The sequence below is a fragment of the Excalfactoria chinensis genome, chromosome 2, assembly GCF_039878825.1.
Source record: "Excalfactoria chinensis isolate bCotChi1 chromosome 2, bCotChi1.hap2, whole genome shotgun sequence".
NCBI classification, from domain to species: domain Eukaryota; kingdom Metazoa; phylum Chordata; class Aves; order Galliformes; family Phasianidae; genus Excalfactoria; species Excalfactoria chinensis.
In genome coordinates, this window is record NC_092826.1 from 7,859,659 (window position 1) to 7,876,795 (window position 17,137).

The 17,137-nt window shown below is 41.2% G+C and overlaps 1 protein-coding gene across 4 annotated transcripts in view; it reads left to right on the forward strand.

Annotated features, from left to right (window-relative positions):
* The window catches only part of KCNQ3 (potassium voltage-gated channel subfamily Q member 3), a 187,975-nt gene that overhangs the window by 33,102 nt on the left and 137,736 nt on the right, over positions 1 to 17,137 (forward strand). The gene's annotated exons all lie outside the window — the stretch shown is intronic.

Consider the following 17,137-nt stretch of genomic DNA (forward strand, 5'->3'; position numbering starts at 1 on the left):
TGTTTGGCGTCTGTCATTACAGCATTATTTTCTCTCCCTCCTTCCTTTGCTCTCAATTTGATGCGAAGACCCAGCCTTGTGCACAGCATTGTGCCTCCCAGAGGGTATTAAATTTCTTCAGCTACTACTGAAATAAACAGCAGTAGGGACCTTCTCTGCCCTCCAAGGCTGGGCTCCAGTTCCCAGAGTTAAAGTCAGAGAGGCTGTAGGGCTGTTTCTAACATTAATTCCTGTCACCAATGGCGGTCTTCAGTGCAGGACTGATGCTGCTTTTGCCCATTTGGTGCCTTTTGTGGACTTTATTGATGAGACTCATTATCTGATCCATAAATTAACATACGTTCCATGTAGGGGAGCATTTTGGTATGCACAGTAAAGTCAGGATTTCATATTTTTTTCTTTCTCACCTTTATGCTTGGAATAAGTTTTTCTGATTTTATTTTATTTTATTTTATTTTATTTTATTTTATTTTATTTTATTTTATTTTATTTTATTTTATTTTATTTTATTTTATTTTATTTTATTTTATTTTATTTTATTTTTTATTCCACACAACTCATTTACAAAACAAGCTTCTGCAGGAAACATTCATTGTGTGCCCCTGATGGCGCACGGTGTTAGAACTGCCGCTTGCAACACCAGAGGACCCGAGTTCGAATCCCCCCTGTGGCGCAAGGGGTAAAACTGCCGCTCTGCTACACTAGAGGGCTCGAATCCCGGGAGTTGGACTCGATGATCTCTAAGGTCCCTTCCAACTCGCACGATACTATGATACTATGATACTATGATACTATGATACTATGATTTGGAAGTCTTTGAAAAAGGCAGTTACGCAGTGCTGTAACCAATAGGACAAGACTACCTATTTGGTGATACAAGTGTTTGGAGGCCAGCTTAAAGTTGACATTTTAAAGTCTTAGAAGTTTAGGGTACGTGAGTGAGCCTCATCAAAACGTATGGGTAGACTTAACGTTAAGCACATCTGTAGCCAGTGTCTTCTAGATTTTGGTCTCTGAAAAGTGGTCCCAGACAAAAAGTGATTAAGCGGTGATTCCCGAGAAAACACATGTTGTCACTTTAGGAAAAAAGCTCTTATTATTTAGGATTTTGTTTGTTTTAATGCTAAAAATAAAATGATATAGGAAGAGATGAAAACACATGTATGTACTAAAATTCATTAAAATAAGATGAGTAATGACACAAAGTAGAGTAATTAAAAGAGTCTGACTCTGAGACATGGCAGCTTGTGGAGCTGATGGGACCTTGGATGTTGCTTACATTCTTGAAACGACCCTTTACAGTTTCCCAGTGGGGATCAGTAACTCAGTGGCTTATGTCAAAGCAGTTGCTTGATTGAGAGTCACCAAACTGCAGACATGCCATGCTTTGCTTGGAAAAATGAACTGAAATTGGGATGTTGTGTCACATAAGGTGCTTCTGAAAGAGTAGGTTGAGCCTGAGGAAACATGAGAGAATCTATCAGTCCCTATGGAAAAAGGAAGTCAGCTGGAAGGAGGGTGAGCCTACATAAATAGGCAACAAACCACACAAATACATGACAGCACTAACAGCATCTCTGCAGTAGGTTACGTACACTTGATTTTATGGCCCCTGAGTTTCCCAACCCAATGCATACTCTGACAAGGATTCCTTCTGCCTTTTACCACACTGCACCAAAAATGCTGCACTGACTGACTTCAAACTTTGGCTTCCATCAGTGTTCAAATTTTTATTTTCCTCTGCATTTTATTTGCTTTAAGATTTTTCTGTCTTTCAACAGCTGGTATGTCATCTCCACCAGTGAGTGAATTACTGTGCTGAGTAAATATAGAATAACTGTAGGGAGAGATGACCTTGTAAATAGCGATGGGTAAAGTCAAGCCAGTGCCACTGGAATGTTTAGGAAGAAAGGTTTATTCATGAAGAGAGAGACAACTGTGTATTGAAAGTGTTGAGTGATTAGCTGCAGACACTGTCTGCTAGCAAGTTCATGATGTTCAACAAGTCCAAGTGCAAGGTCTTGCACTTGGGTCATGGCGACCCCTGCTATCAGTACAAGCTGGGGTACAGAATGCAGAGGATATCAGTACAAAGGATGGAATATCTCCACTGTGAGGACAGGACAGGTTGAGAGCTGGTGCTGTTCAGGTTGGTGAAGAGAAGGCTCCATGGAGACTTCTGGATCCGTTGCAGCCTTTCTTATGGGGACTGACTATGTATCTAAAGGGGACAGACTCTTTAGCAGGGTCTGTGGTAATAGGACAAGGAGAAATGGTTTCAAATTAAAAAAGGAGAGATTTGATTGGATATAAGGAAAATGTTTTTTACGATAAGTGTGAGGTACAGGAACAGGTCACACAGAGATATGATTGATGCTCAGTCCCTGGAGACGTTCAAGGTCAGGCTGGACGGGGCTCTGAGCAGTCTGATCTAGCTGTAGATATCCCTGTTCATTGAAGGGGATTTGGATTAGAGGACCTTTGAGGGTCCCTTCCAACTCTAATGATTCTGTGGTTCTATGATAAGTTTTTTCTCTGAGGATAGCTCTTTTTCTGTTTTGCCTAACTGAAAATAACTGCATTGAATTCTAGAAGAAATGTGTGTTAATTCCTGTCCTGCATTAGTCTGCACATTCTGTCCAGGTGATCTTTTTACTCCCTCAGAGATTTTCTCACATTTCCCCCATTACAATCAATTAGTCTGACCTCTCACCTGGTGCAGATCAAGGATTTCACTGCAGAGATTTTCTAGCATCAGATCAGTCCCTGCTGCTGCTCACCAAATTGATTCCTCCGACTCTTCTGGGCTGACACAGAGACAGCTGGCAGTGCTTGGAACAAGTCATCCAGATCTCCTACTCCCACACCCCGGCTGTGATGCTGCGTTTGCCATCCCTCATATAGAGCAGAGCTATAGGCGATGAAGCAGATGCTCAGATGAGCTCTGCTGGCTCCAGGGAGCTGGTGGTTCCTCTCTGGCTACGCAGTCTTGGAAAAGCCAGAGTGAATTTTTTTTTCACAATGAATAATTCAAAGTGGTGAGCCTTTTTGACCTCATTTTCTATATGCATCTCCTAGCAGAAAGTTGAAGCTGAAGTCATTTGTCGTGGCTGAGTGTAAATCCAAGGGGAGCAGATGGGGGTTTCCCTGCCATGTAGCTCTTAGACACTGTATGCAGGAAAATGGACAGTCTGGGTTGAGGCAGGGAAACATTCACAAAGGAAAAAATAACTGTAGCAACAAAATCAACCCCTTGAGTTTATTGGTGTGGACTTTGTTTTGCTGTGAACCTAGTCTTGGTTTCAGTTACCCAGGGAGCAGTGTCTTCCTGCATTAATTCAACTCATTCATTTATTTTTGTTCACTTTTCACTTTCATATCTATCTATCACCATTCAATATATTGCCTTTGTTTCTGTGTTTCTGTAAAAGGCTTCAGGGCACACCATAGAAAGTGCTGCAACTGCATCACTAAAGCACCCTGAAGAGCTCTGGATGGTTAGAAGCAGGGCTGAGTTGGAGATCATCTTCTTTCTGCCATTGCATGCTCTGCCTGACCTTCAGGAGTCCCTTTGGCTCTGAATGAATTGGTTTGTGAAATGGGTGCAATGCGGTTGGTCTGTCTAGAAGTGCCTGGGGCTTTGGAAGAGCATGGAAGATTTTCAGTCATTTGAAACCTTTAAATCCAGTCCAGAGTCTTCTTGAAAGATCCATGTGTGGAGAGGATGAGGAAATCACAATCATGTTGTTAACAAACCTTTACCAGTGGGGTCCTGCTGGTGATAAAACAGCTTTCTGTTTTCCTGGGAAGCCCCGGTTATCCTCTTCTAGCTTTCATTGCTGTGCATAATTCTGCAACCTGTCAAACAGCCATATCGATTCCTGCGTATCGAGCAGATCAGGGCTGTTTGTTGTGCATGCAGCAAAACAGCAGCAGCACTGCAGACAGTAGGAGCAAAATGAGACAGTGGTTGGTCACAGGCATGTGAATTTATTCATGATGCCTGATTTTTGCAATGCACTATGATGAGCTGCCTTATTTTCAGTGCATGTTTTCCATAGGAGCCGGAGGCACTCTGTGCACCACAGGGGCCTGGGGCTGTTCACTGCAGAAAGCAGCTCTCGCTGGAGCGTGGCCTCAGAAAGGCTGACATCAGCTCTTAGGGATGAATTATTTAGACAACCTCACAAGCTTCTCCTAGCCAAAGCTAAAGATACATCAGCTTGTCTCAGGCGGCCATAAATCTGTGACGAGAGCAGAGGGGTTTCCCTGTGACACAGCCCTGCTTGTTGCTAGCTGTTGCAGTGCTGTGTGGTACGACTCAGTGGAACCGTGAGAAAAGGAATGCTCTCCCCTTCCAGGTGATTTGCTTTTGGTCATTCTGTTGCAGCCAGGATATATCATACCCTTAGCTTCAGCTCGATCAGTGTTTTCATACAGCCTGCCTTGAATTTTGCTCATGCTTCAAAAAATGTGTAGATGTGGCACTTAGGGACATGATTTAGTGGGCATGGTGGTGATGGGATGACACTAGGACTTGATCATATTGGTCTTTTCTGACCTTAATGATTCTATGTTTCTGGTGAATTTCTGAGCTAAAGGTGTTTGTCCTGAGTGCTGGTGCTTGTGTCACCTGTGAGCAGTTTGAATGAACAGGCGGTGACTTTTAATATGAAAACAGAGTCTAGTAGGGCTTGCAGCAATCTAAACCATATACCAGTGCAAATGTCTTCATTATGGAATTTCCACTGCTGCAGTAAAAGTGTAGGGATTTTCCACAATACAAACATGGTCCAAATGCCTTCATCACATCATTTAGCATCTGTATTTCCTTCAGCTGTCACACTGACAAGGTGCTACCTGCTTGCCTCACATGAGGAACAGAGCCTCAGCACTTTGGCTGTGGCTCCCAAATAACATACGGTTACAAAGAGAATTGCCTTGAGGTTAGATTGCTCTGCTCTGGGTAGCTGTGTGAGTTCTCACCCTGTTCTCTGAACCCTGTTCAGGGAGGTGAGGTTTTCTAGCTAGTGAGACCTAAGGACTGATCCAAGCTGTCAATTCTTGTTCTCAGTCTGGTGTGAGGATTAATTTATATATACATATATATATTTGCTACATACAATGGTGAAGTAAAATGTGATGGCTAGCTGTTTCATCACTAAGCTTGTTTTGGAGGAAATTTATTGGTATAAAACCTCTTTTTTGACTGCTTAGTGCTGTATGGTATGCTGTATGCTGGAGGATTTCTAGCAGTGACAATATTTTCTGGCTCTTATATAACCCTCCTTTGCAAGGCTTCCCAAAGCGCTCTCCAAAGGAGGTTAATGTGTAGCAGAAAAAGAAAATTATTTTCCCTGTGTCTCTTAAAGCTGGAGTGATGCATTTGGGTGTGGAAGCAAATTTTTCAACATCTGTATCCTGCCAGGCATCACCTCCTGGGACACCAGCTAATCCAGGTCAACTCCCAGAATTGAGACCAGGTGTCTGACCTTGCACAGGGAGTTTGGGCAATTTGAGTAGATTGCAGGTTGAGAGGGGAGAAGGACCACAGACATCCAAAATGCAGCTTTTGGGAACAGAGCAGTAGAATTTCTCAGGTCTCTTTGCACATCTGAGTCTTTTTGTGCCCCAGTACAGTTCTTTCTTGCATGGGTACTTCCATAGCTTGGCTCATTAGCATCCTAGGTGGGAGGCATTAAATAGGGCAATAATGACTCTGGTGCCTGAATCAGTTTGATGTTGAGTGTCAGGAAATGATGCGCTTTCATTGGAGAATGATATATTTTCTGTCAAAGTCAGTCTTAAGTGGGACTAACTTAAATTAAACTAGGACCATGCCCCACTAGTACAAGAACAATGAAAAACAGGCAGAGAACTTAGTTCTGTTGGTACTCCTGGACCAAATAGGCCCATACATTTCATGAGTAGTCACAGAATAAGTAAATATCAGAGACAGAATCAGGCCTATACTTTATCACAAGGATATATGTTTTATCTTAGAAATAAAGTACCTTCACAACAGAGTGAGTCAAAAGACCCCCTTCCTTGAGGACCAAGAAGAGACTTGGCACAAAATCACTGAGAACCTTAAAGCTACAACTCTAAGTGAGATGGCAAAGTTCGCTACACCATACCACCTCACAAGGGCTTGAGTGCTAAACTGTGAGCTGCAAGTATGCTGCCCATTAAACATGAAAAAGTGAGAAATTGTCAATCTAAAAATGATTTTTGTCCATCATGGCCCAACAGTGGTAGGAGAAGAAGGATCCTTGTGCATTCTGAAAAGAACATCTGAATTCAGCTCTCTCTCAGACATACTATTTTTCCTTTTATTCAATCCACATGTTGGTGCTTTGAGGGTTGCATATTAAATACTGTGAATGTGGCTTGTAAATACATTATGAGTCAGCATTACTAGCAGATATATGTTGCAGAATTCATATGGAGCCAGTCTCTAGTTTTGTAAGAGCTGTTGCTTTTTGCTCAGGAAGCACACTGTGGCAAGATATATTTCTTGACTGTTCACGGAGAAGAAAAAGAATATTTATTTATTGGGAAGATAACTGTTTATGGCTAGAATTTCTTTCCCTGTTCAGTAGCAAAAGACATCTGCCAGTTCTTGCCATTTAGAACAAAAGATGAAATGCTTTCTGGAAAGATTAAATATATTACTTTAGAAAGCATTTGATTTTGATCTTTTGAGGAACAGAGAATGTATGTCTGACAAGGTTTTAAGTTCATTAAATAATAGTTTTGTTTGTTTGATCTTGCTTTTTGTATTAGGATATTGTCAATCCCTTGTTATGCTTTATGAAAAGAGATAATAAGATACAGTTTCTTCTCCAGGTAATTTTCAGTCCTCATAATCAAAAACTTTACAGCCAAAGAAACTGCAATTAACAAGGTAGACAAATGAAGGAAAACATTGTCTCCAGTCTTGACATGGGAAGTTATTTACAAGGAGATTAAAACTTTATATTAGCAAAACTCTTAAATGCATACAAGATGTGCATAGATCCATCCCCCAAAGATGTCTTTAAGACCTTCTGACCTTGGATGTCTTCCCTAAAATTGCCTGAAAGGACCAAGGAATACAAATGAAACAGTCTGATGTGAATTTATTAAAGAGATGCTTTTGGACATCTGATCTTTAATGCTTTATTTTATGTATACATTTATACACCTGCCTGAGCTGGGATAGGATCAAAGACATTTGGGCAGGCATTGCAGTAAGGTCCATGGAAGATTTCTAGTTCTGATGCTGTTTCAAATAATGACCTGATGTACAGGCACAACTCTTGTGGTGCTTCTGTTGGTTCCTCTCATTTTCCAGGCTCACTTGCCATTAAAACTAAGAACTGTCCATCTCCTTAATGCTGTCATCCTGTCTTAACAGTCCTTCCTACTCATTTGTCCATAGAAGGATGTAGATTCATAATTCTGGGATTTGATTCAGCTTGACTTTACATTGTCTGCAAATGCAGGTGGGCTGAGCCTGTCTTGGGCATGCAAGAAGCACGGCTGTCCACATCAGAAGACCCTCTTCTTTCAGATTCTTTTCCAAAGTGTAGGCCCAGCTTATGAGTCTTTTCAGCTTGTCAGTCCTGCATATGTATTTTGTCTACTCCTCTCTTCCAGAGCTTTTAAATCTCTCCTGAAATAGCTTGAAATGAGTGAATCATTTCTTTTTTGTTGTTGTTTGTTTTCTTCCATCAAGTCACAAAATTTCCTCTGGATGATTTCTGCAGTGCCTATGTGGTATTTTGCCTTTGTCATTAGTTCTGTAGCATTTCTTGTTAAGTTTATGTCTTCTCTGTAAAGTATAGATCAGCTTCACAGTCTTTGCAGCGGGACTGGCTGAGTCACTGCTGCATGTGCTCAATGCAGACCTGCTGTGCATTGATAATATCTGTGCTCATTGATGACCATAACCAGAACCCCTGTATCTCACTCCTGCTGTTGTTCTGTTTCCTTTCAGACACTGAACAGCATTTCCATAATTTTCCTTCTGCATTTTGGAGTCTGACCTTTGAAAGATTTTCTTTTTCGGGGAATGGGACCGTAAGGTCCCATGTAAGGGACCCAAGTGTAGCCAGATGATGGGGGAATGGCCACAGCACTGAGCTGTCACTGTGAGATGATGAAGTGGGGGAAATGGCCCATTGATGAGAGAACACAAGAGGGATCTTCTGAACATGAGGTCTTGCTATGTGCTATGTTCCTCTACTACCACAAACAGCACTTCTCAGCTCTTGCCCCTTATACATTAAGGGCAGATGGTATGAATTTGGCAAAGTTGTTTTGTTCGGTTTGTGATATCTGGGTACACAAGAGAGGTTATAACAGTGCATCTGCAAGTGTGTGAGATACAGGGCATTGAGAGGAGAGAAAGAAACAGCTATGTGAGCCTAATCTCAGTGTGTGACCTGTAGTTACTCTGTAGTTGCTGTGGGACATCAGTACTTCTTTATCTGCTTGGCCCTCAGACCAGAGGCATAATAAAGAAGATGCACTGGGACCTGCTGCAGCATGGCAAAGCCCTGCTGCTGAATTCATCAGTTATGTGCTCGGTTTGGGCACCTGGGCCTTGTAAATGCAGATTTTGGTTGAGAATTGTACTGCTGCTCCCTTTGCTGGGTTAAGCTTCTGCTGCCAGTGTCAGTTCCCAAATGCTCTTATTAGCCTGCATGATTCTATTAATCAACCTGTCCTCTAGGATGTTGCCCCAGGAGCAATGAATGGTCCAGCAATCTTTCTAGCTTTGCAATTCCAATAGCTACTCTTTCACCTTGTTTCTTCGCCCTATCATGCAATTTGACAGCTTCTATCATCATGACTTGGACTTGTGGCCACTCTGCTAACATCTGCTGTAGTTTTCAGAGGCTTTTATGTCTTGCTCTCTAGATTCATAATTAATTCCTAAAGATTAAATGAAGGAAGTTGATTTCAGCGTGTCCTTCAGAATAACCTCATTTGCAAGAAAATAGCTCAAATATTGTCATTAATCATTCTTTTACGCAATCACTTAGGCAGCTGACTTTTTTTTTTTTTTTTTTCAGTCTTCCCGGTCAATAATTTTATAAGAGTTCACCAAAAAGCTGTTTTACAGCAGACTGAGCAGACTGCTATCTGGGAGGATGGTGAAGGGAGTGGTAAAGAAGCTGGGGGAAACTCTATCCTGTAGTACCCTGGGGAACACTGCTCACTTGATGAGCATTTCCTTCATGCAGATCAGGCACCTGAGGAAATGGTTGTTAATCTGGCATGGAGAATTTGCCTCTCCACTTGGAGTGACACCATTATGATCAGTGATGTTAAACTACAGTAAATTGGGTGGAAAGTGTAAGATAAAATGGGCTCGTAGCAATCCTTACATGGAGCATCTAGGGCAGTACATATGTAGCTTTTTGTTTTTTTTCAAGTGCAAACAGAGCCAGTTGTTTTCTCTGATTATTTACATAATTCCACTACATTATTCTGAGAAACATTTTTCCGTCTTCTCCTCTGTTTTTAATTAGCTTGTTGGTAGGAAATGCAGATTTCCCAAGCTGTTGTCATGTGACGTATGAAAGGGATAACCTCTGTATCTCAGTTCTGTTTGTATTTGAAGCTGCTTGCAGGTTTCCCTTCAGCCACAGATGCAGTTAATTCTTAGCATCTGGCTGTAAACAGCGTTAGGGTTTGCCGAGGCAGGGAGACAAGGGAGCCCAATTAACACAGCCCTGAATACCTGCTAGTTTGCTTCAGACTCCTTTCTATTTTGTGTTGGAGGGCTTAAAGCATACAGAGAAAAAAGAGATGCAAAAGATTATTTTTATTTATTTATTTTTTTTTAATGTGATATCGCCTAATTTAATTTAATTTGGTAAATATGGAAGATTAATATTGTTGAAGTAATGAATCAACTCTTTCCCTACTCTGTAGTTACATGTGCAAATGGCAGCAAAGTACTTGTGCACAAACATCATACTTCTAAAAGTCCAGAGCTTACCAGTCTTTGAGATGTTAGGCTAAATTACCTTTTTATTTTCCAGAAACTGGGATGGCAGCACAGAGCAAATTAATCCCAGGATAGAGTTTATCCCCACAGGTTTCCTTTCAATCAGAAATGTGATGGAAGGTCCCAATGTCAACTCTTATAGCACAGGCAAGAAAATGTCTGTGCTTCAGGATCAGGCTCTGCAATTGCAATTCTGAATCTTGGAGATGTTTTTACATTTCGGACTTGTATCACATTTATAGATTGACCTTGACTACCCTCTGTTAAAGTTTTGTGATGCTGATAGACCTAGTGAGGATATTTCTGAAATGAGCAATTTCATGCAGTAGAAGGAATGTTTCACAGAGCACTTCCTATCAAAGAGGCCAGAACTCAATATTCAAGCCTGTCATCACTCATTCTAGGGATCAGACCTATTCTGAACTTTTCCCAGCTGAAGGTGAGCAACTCCTTCATCGTGGTTGCATAAAAGTGTTCCACGTAGGAATAAAACAGTTTTACTCTAGCATTGGTCCCATCTCCCCTTCTCGGCTTGAAAACTTCTCATCAGAGACCGTGAGACAAGTTTTTTCTTGTTAACACATGCTGGGAAAGGGGATAAACTCAATCACAAGAGAATGCCAGTGGTAACATTGTGATGAAAATTCCAATATTGTAATTCCAAATGATTTTGGATGAGATTATGAAATTCTCCATCATCTTCTTCCCTACTAATTTATGTTTGTTTGTTTGTTTTTTCTCTCAACCTGTTAAGTATTCCTCAGTCAATCAATAAATCATTAACCTGAGCAAGAAAACCACGTGCTATTCACTGGTTTTACATTAGAAGATCATAGAATCAAAGACTCATAGAATAGCTTAGGTTGGAGGGGACCTATAGGCAGGGTTGCCAACCACTAGATCAGGATGCCAAGGGAAGGTACCAGCAGCTGAGCTGAAAGGAAAACAAAACTTCTTCTCTATGGCAAGTTTCAGTATTTTCAGTACTTATCTTTAACTGGAACTCATAGTTAAAATTACAGTTTTAGAAAGTACCTGGGAACATTTTCAATAGAAAAAAATCAAATAAAGAGGTATCAGGTTCTTTGACCAAGCTGAAAAACATTGTTGACCCATCACTGAAGAATAAATTGCTTCTGTATGCTGTTTTTCTTGTGTCAATATTACCAAAGCAAAGCTTGTGTTTTCAACTTCCTCTTAAGTCTGTCAAAACACATCAGTCAGAGGCCTGCCAGTACTTAGCTGAGATCTCCCAAAGTTAACTAAGCCATAGCTGAAGCTAAAGATGCCACCTGTTACATCACCAATGTTATTGGATTTCAAGATTCATTTCAGAGCTCTAAAATCTAATCTTTGGCTCAAAAAGCAAATCACAGAAAATAGCTAAAAGACATCAGTATTTCAGCTATTTTCTGTGATTAGCTGACAGGAGCGAAGCCTTCCCAGTGTAAACCCTTTGACTGATGTACTACTTCATGGTGGCTGGAGAAAGCCTGAGTGTAGGGTGGAATGACAGTATTTATATCTGTGGGTTTTTACTTACACATACTGTCACATCGATTGCCGATGTCAACAAACATAATATACTGCATTTAATATCTCATTTTGGCATCCTCAGATGACTGCAGCTGAGAAAGCAAAGTGATGAAGTAGCCCACAGCAGTCCTGCCCTGGAGAAGCAGTGCACACCAGAGACCCCAGCTGAGTCAGCCTTAAAGGCTACATCTACACTGCTGTTCCAGGTAGAGGTCACCTGGGCATGAATTGTGACGCTATGCTATCTGACAGTGTAAATGTACCAAAAGGGGCAGAACAACAAGAACATCATAGATTTTTTTTCAAGCATCAGCTGCTTTTTGCACGTCAGTTGGGTGAAAATAATACCCACATCCCCTGCTAGTGTCTGCGTCCCTGCTCTGTGCAGCCATGAATAGGACTTTGTGCAGATGCACACAGCTACCTACACACATCCTGTTCAAGGTTTACAGTATAAAGCATTAACATATTTTAACAATTCAGCAGATTAGACTTTTCTTCCACCTCTCCCCAGTGACTAATTCATAGATCTGACAGCTTAAAGGTTATAGAGGTTACAAAATGGAGGACTAAAGTCAGGATATTACACAGGCACCTCTTTTCCCTTTCTGTTTGGATATCTTCTCCTTTCACTGCCCATGAAAATTCCAAAATCAACACAAATAGAGATGAGAAGAGTAAACAGAAGCTTCTTGATATCAACCAGAATACAGTGGGACTACAGCGAAATCAAAGAAATAGTAAAAACTCCATTTTAAATAAGCTTTTTTGTCATCATATTGTTTATTGCTGAATATCTAGACAGTGTCATTTCTCTGAATATTCATCCCATCCTTCCCAAGACCTACCTCTGGCCACCTGCTTCCTCATCTACAAGGTGAACACATTAAATAGTGAAGTGAACCTTCAAAGTATTAACACAGCGGCAACTATACTCTGGCAGGGAGTATAGTTATTATTGAAAGGTATAAAATATTATATATTAAATATATATATAATTAAAAGGTATTTCCATGAAATACCTAGGAAATGAGAATGGTGTGCATTGAAGGTGAGGCACTGGTGAGCACTGTACAGAATTGTTACTGATTTATTCTTGCTTGGACTGGATGTAAGGAAGAAGTTTTTAAAATAAGGATGGTAGGGCACTGGAACAGGTTGCTCAGAGATGTGGTGGATGCCCCATCCCTAGAAACATTCAAAATCAGGCTGGATGGATTTCTGAGCAACCTGCTCCAGCTGTAGGTATCTCTGTTCAATGCAGGGGAGTTGGACTAGATGGCCTTTAAAGGTTCCCTCCAACTCAAACAATTCTGTGATTTTGACCAAGTAAGAATAACCCTTTGTGCAGTGCTCATCTTTGACCCTGCCCTGCTGGCTAGCCCAGAGCATGGCATGACTTCCCCAGTGCAGGTAGGATGCTGAGCTGTCCTTTCCTGAATGCTTCATCTGTGCTGATGACTAGTGCATTATGAAGGAACATGCAGTATACTGGGTGCCCTGTGAGGAAATAGGAGACATTTTCTTAGCCCCTTGGTGCACCATCTCAGCAGGTTTGTTAGCCCAGGCTTGGTGCCATGCCAGCTACTGCTAGCTGGTTGATGCTTGCCTCAGGGTAAGCAGAACAATGTTGTTCCTGACTGGAAAAGACTATTAGCAAACCCACACATGCTCTGGTTTGCAGACCTCTCCATGTTGCCTTTGGCTAGCATATAACGAAGACACAGCATCCTGCAAAACACCAAATGCATGCTGCAAACAGAAAACTTCCGTACAGGGTGAGTCAGGCCTATAAGCAGATACATTGTCGTGATAATATTTTCTATGTCTGTTACTGTCAGCACTTTGCAGTCTCCTTATCTGCTAGTTTCAAGGTGACTGTATGCATGCACTTCCTGACTCTTCACTTCCTTGCAAAATCAAGGAGAGAATTGCCTTTGACTGAAGCCTCAGCTGGAAGTTAATTAATGAGCTGAATCTGAGCTTGAAGGAAAAGTCACATGCTGTATTTTGGGGTGGTTGCATCAGCATAAGCAGTAGGAGCTGTCAGGAGCAGGTGGTGGGAATGTGGAGCTCATGCAGCCCTTCCCATGAGGATGCAAAATCTCCTTAATCCCCTGTGTTTTGGAGCTTCAAAGCCTCAGCTTTTTCCTGCCCCTTATAATGTAGGTACTAGCAAAAACAAGAGACTTAGTGGCTAGAGCAGGAATCCAATATTTTTTCTCCCAGATTTCTGCATTTCTATATCCTCTAGTGGCATTAAGGTTCAGATGTTCTGAGCTTGCGTTGTATCAGATATAGGCAAGACTGGTTCTGATATTGGTCACAGATGCTAATTAATATTGCCGAAATGGCACGTGGATTTGTGAAGTGCTCCATATTATTTTTTTTCCCAGGGAGGTGGTGGAATCACTTTCCCTGGAGATGTTGAAGAACAGGATAGGTGTGGCAGTGGGTGACGTGGTGTAGTGAGCATGGTGGGGGTGGGCTGATAGACAGACTAGATGATCTTGCTCTTTTCCAACCTTAATGATTCTATGAAAATATTGTTGCGTAGCTCATATTTTTCTAGCTGGATATCACATTTTCAGCAAAACCAACAAACCATCTTAGAAAATTAAATTAGAATTCTTTCTTCCTATATAGAAACAGATCCTACATGGGAATTAGTAGCATCTTTACAAATACGTTTTCGGTTTAGATAAGAAACTTCACCTTTAGGCCTTGTATCTTCTGTTTGCTACTCCCATTCAGTCGTCCATACAGGGAGAAATAGTGAGTTTTGGAAAATGCTGGTCTCTTAGAATAGAATCCTTAGAGTCAGAAGGGACCTTTAAAGGCCATTTAGTCCAACTCCCCTGCATTGAACAGACACCTACAGCTACATCAGGTTTCTCAGAGCCCTGTCCAGCCTGACCTTGAGTGTCTTCAGGGACTGGGCATCCACCTCCGCTGTGGGCAACCTGTTCCAGTGCCTCACCACTGTTATTGCAGAAAAAACTTCTTCCTTATATGCAGTCTAAATCTCCTCTCTTTTAGTTTGAAACCATTTCCCCCTATCCTATCACCACAGACCCTGATAAAGTCTGTGTCTCCTTCCTTCTTATAGCCCCTGCTACGAGGATCGCTCTCAGGTCACCTTGGAGCCAATACAATTCCTTTAAATTGGGCAGCCAACTTATTCCCAGATTGTGGGAGCACTGCTTTTGCTGGAGCTGCATGGATCCAGTTGGACTCCCCTGGAGATGATTTCTTCCCAAGGAGTGTTAGGAGGAAGGAGAGGAGAGCAGGATGACTTCCTCCTTAGTGCCCTGGAGAGGGGAAGAACTCAGTGACTGCATCACTTCTTGCTGCAGCCAAAGTCAATGAGAGTTGTACTGAGGACTGATAAAAACTCTAAGAAAAAATGAAATGCTTTGTGCTCATTCTGAAACATCAAAAATTAAATTGTCCTTTTGATCCAGAACTTGGGGCATCAGTTCTCCCCTTAAATAAATCTGGCACTGCTCTTACATGACAGCAGATTGATGAAGAAAAATGTGTGTTTCTGTGAAGCTTGCAAAGGTATTTAGTGCTGGGTGTGGGGAAACCAATAATCTTGTTTTCTTAGCAGGACTTTGAAGAGTGCAGTAAGGTTATGTATGATGCAGACAGAAGGATATACTGTGTAGTGTTTTGTCTGCCCCATTGTCTCAATGCATCAAGTTTGAACACTTTGAAAGTTGCACATGTTCATTTGTAATTAAATGCTTCAATGCAGTGTATGAGCACAGTGGAGGCAAATGAAGATTTGTGTGTGTGCAATTAATGAATAACTACCCAAATTACATAAAGCAACTAGAGGATCGAGATAATTTAGTGAGTGAGGGAAAATGTCATTATAGATATTGGTATGCCTTCATTGACTTTATGACTTTTTTTTACCAGCTCTCACATTTTGTTTTATCTAATCTGTTCTAGATCCAAGAAAAGAAATGTGAAAATAAAATTCTAGTCTTTTCTCCAGGGTAAAGCCCAGTTGCTGCTCTGCATTTTTATATGACTCGACACCAGGAAGCCATTCTTAGTGGCCTTTTGGTCTTCCCTTGTCAAATATAATAAGCAGCAGTCTAAGCTTCAAATCTCAATGTGATTGTATGTTTTTGCATACAGATAAACACGTGTTTTAAAAAGCACTGTACTGCAGTGTATTATGATAAGTTTGGTCACATTTAAATGAAAAATAGACTTATATTTTTCTGTGGAAATTTTTAACATCACTTTCCCCAGGATGTGTGTACACAGTTTAACAGTAGTTGATAGAAAAATCTCAGAAGCTGAACATATGTATATATATCACATATAGACCATTTGGGTTTAATGTCTACCTTTCCATGGGACACAGTATTGGAAGAAAGAAATGAAGGTGAAATCTTAGCTCCCTGAAAAATGAAGTTCTTCACAGCTTTAAATGAAACTGGACTTTTGCCTAAAGTGTGGGAAAGAGCATTTAGCTGTAAACATGATGCCTTTGTCTGTTACAGTTCATTCTCCTGAGAATGTTAGTGGGGATATTTTCAGCCTCACCTGTAGGTTTTTATCTTTGACTTCTGAAATCACTGTTGTTAATGCAAAAGCTGTGCCTGCCTTTCACTTTCCATGCACAGAATCGTCTGAAAGGCTGGGATATTCCAGAAAGGTTGCGGAAGTGCATCCGAACACAGTGGAGGTATTTGGGCACATTATTCCCTCAGACTATATATAGTGCCTATCCATACAGAGAACATCCTAAAATCAGTTACTGCATTCCCCTACCCTCAGGGGATGCTGTAGATGTCAGTCTTTACTCTGAATATGAGCATGAAACTCCAGTTCTTCTGGCCCATTTAAGAGCTCTAGGCAAGGCTGTGTCAGCATAAATAGTATTGGAGTGCAGACTGCAGTGATCTTTGCAGTGCTTGGAGAAGAAATCACCATGCTGAAGCCTCTGGGTCAGTGTAGGGGAATTTTGTACAGATGACCAACTACACAGAGATTCTCTCTGCTGCTGTAGCATGCTGTGTCCAGCAAGGATGACTTGTCACACCACTTTGAGTCTTCAGCAGCCACCTGTTTGGTTCTCTTTAAGAACAGCTGACAGCAGAATGAGAAAGCTCTACTAGGAAAGGATAGTGAGAGGCAACCCTGCCCATGGTAGGGGAGTTGAAATTGAATCAATTTTATGGTGCCTTCCAATCCAAACTGTTTTGTGTTGTTCTAGGATAGTCATATAGGCAAATTTTGGTGCATCATCCTGATCATTTGCAGTTCCTACTATGGCCACCCAGTTCACATGTTCTCTATACAGGAATGTGGACATTTGTGATCATCTTTCCCATGTTCTAGTCAGACAATAAGATTCTTCATAGAGGCAATTGTATTACATTGCCCTCTGTTCCTGTTTTCAAATTAGAGATGGAAAGAGCAGCATATGGTGAAGAAGCAAATAAGATTTATATGCCTGACAGTGCTTCTTAAATTCATTGACTTAGAGCCTAGTCATGTCTCTCAAGGATAAAGAATTTATCTAATGGGCACTATGCAAACAAAGCAAAATATTTAATGCAGTTCCTGTCCTAG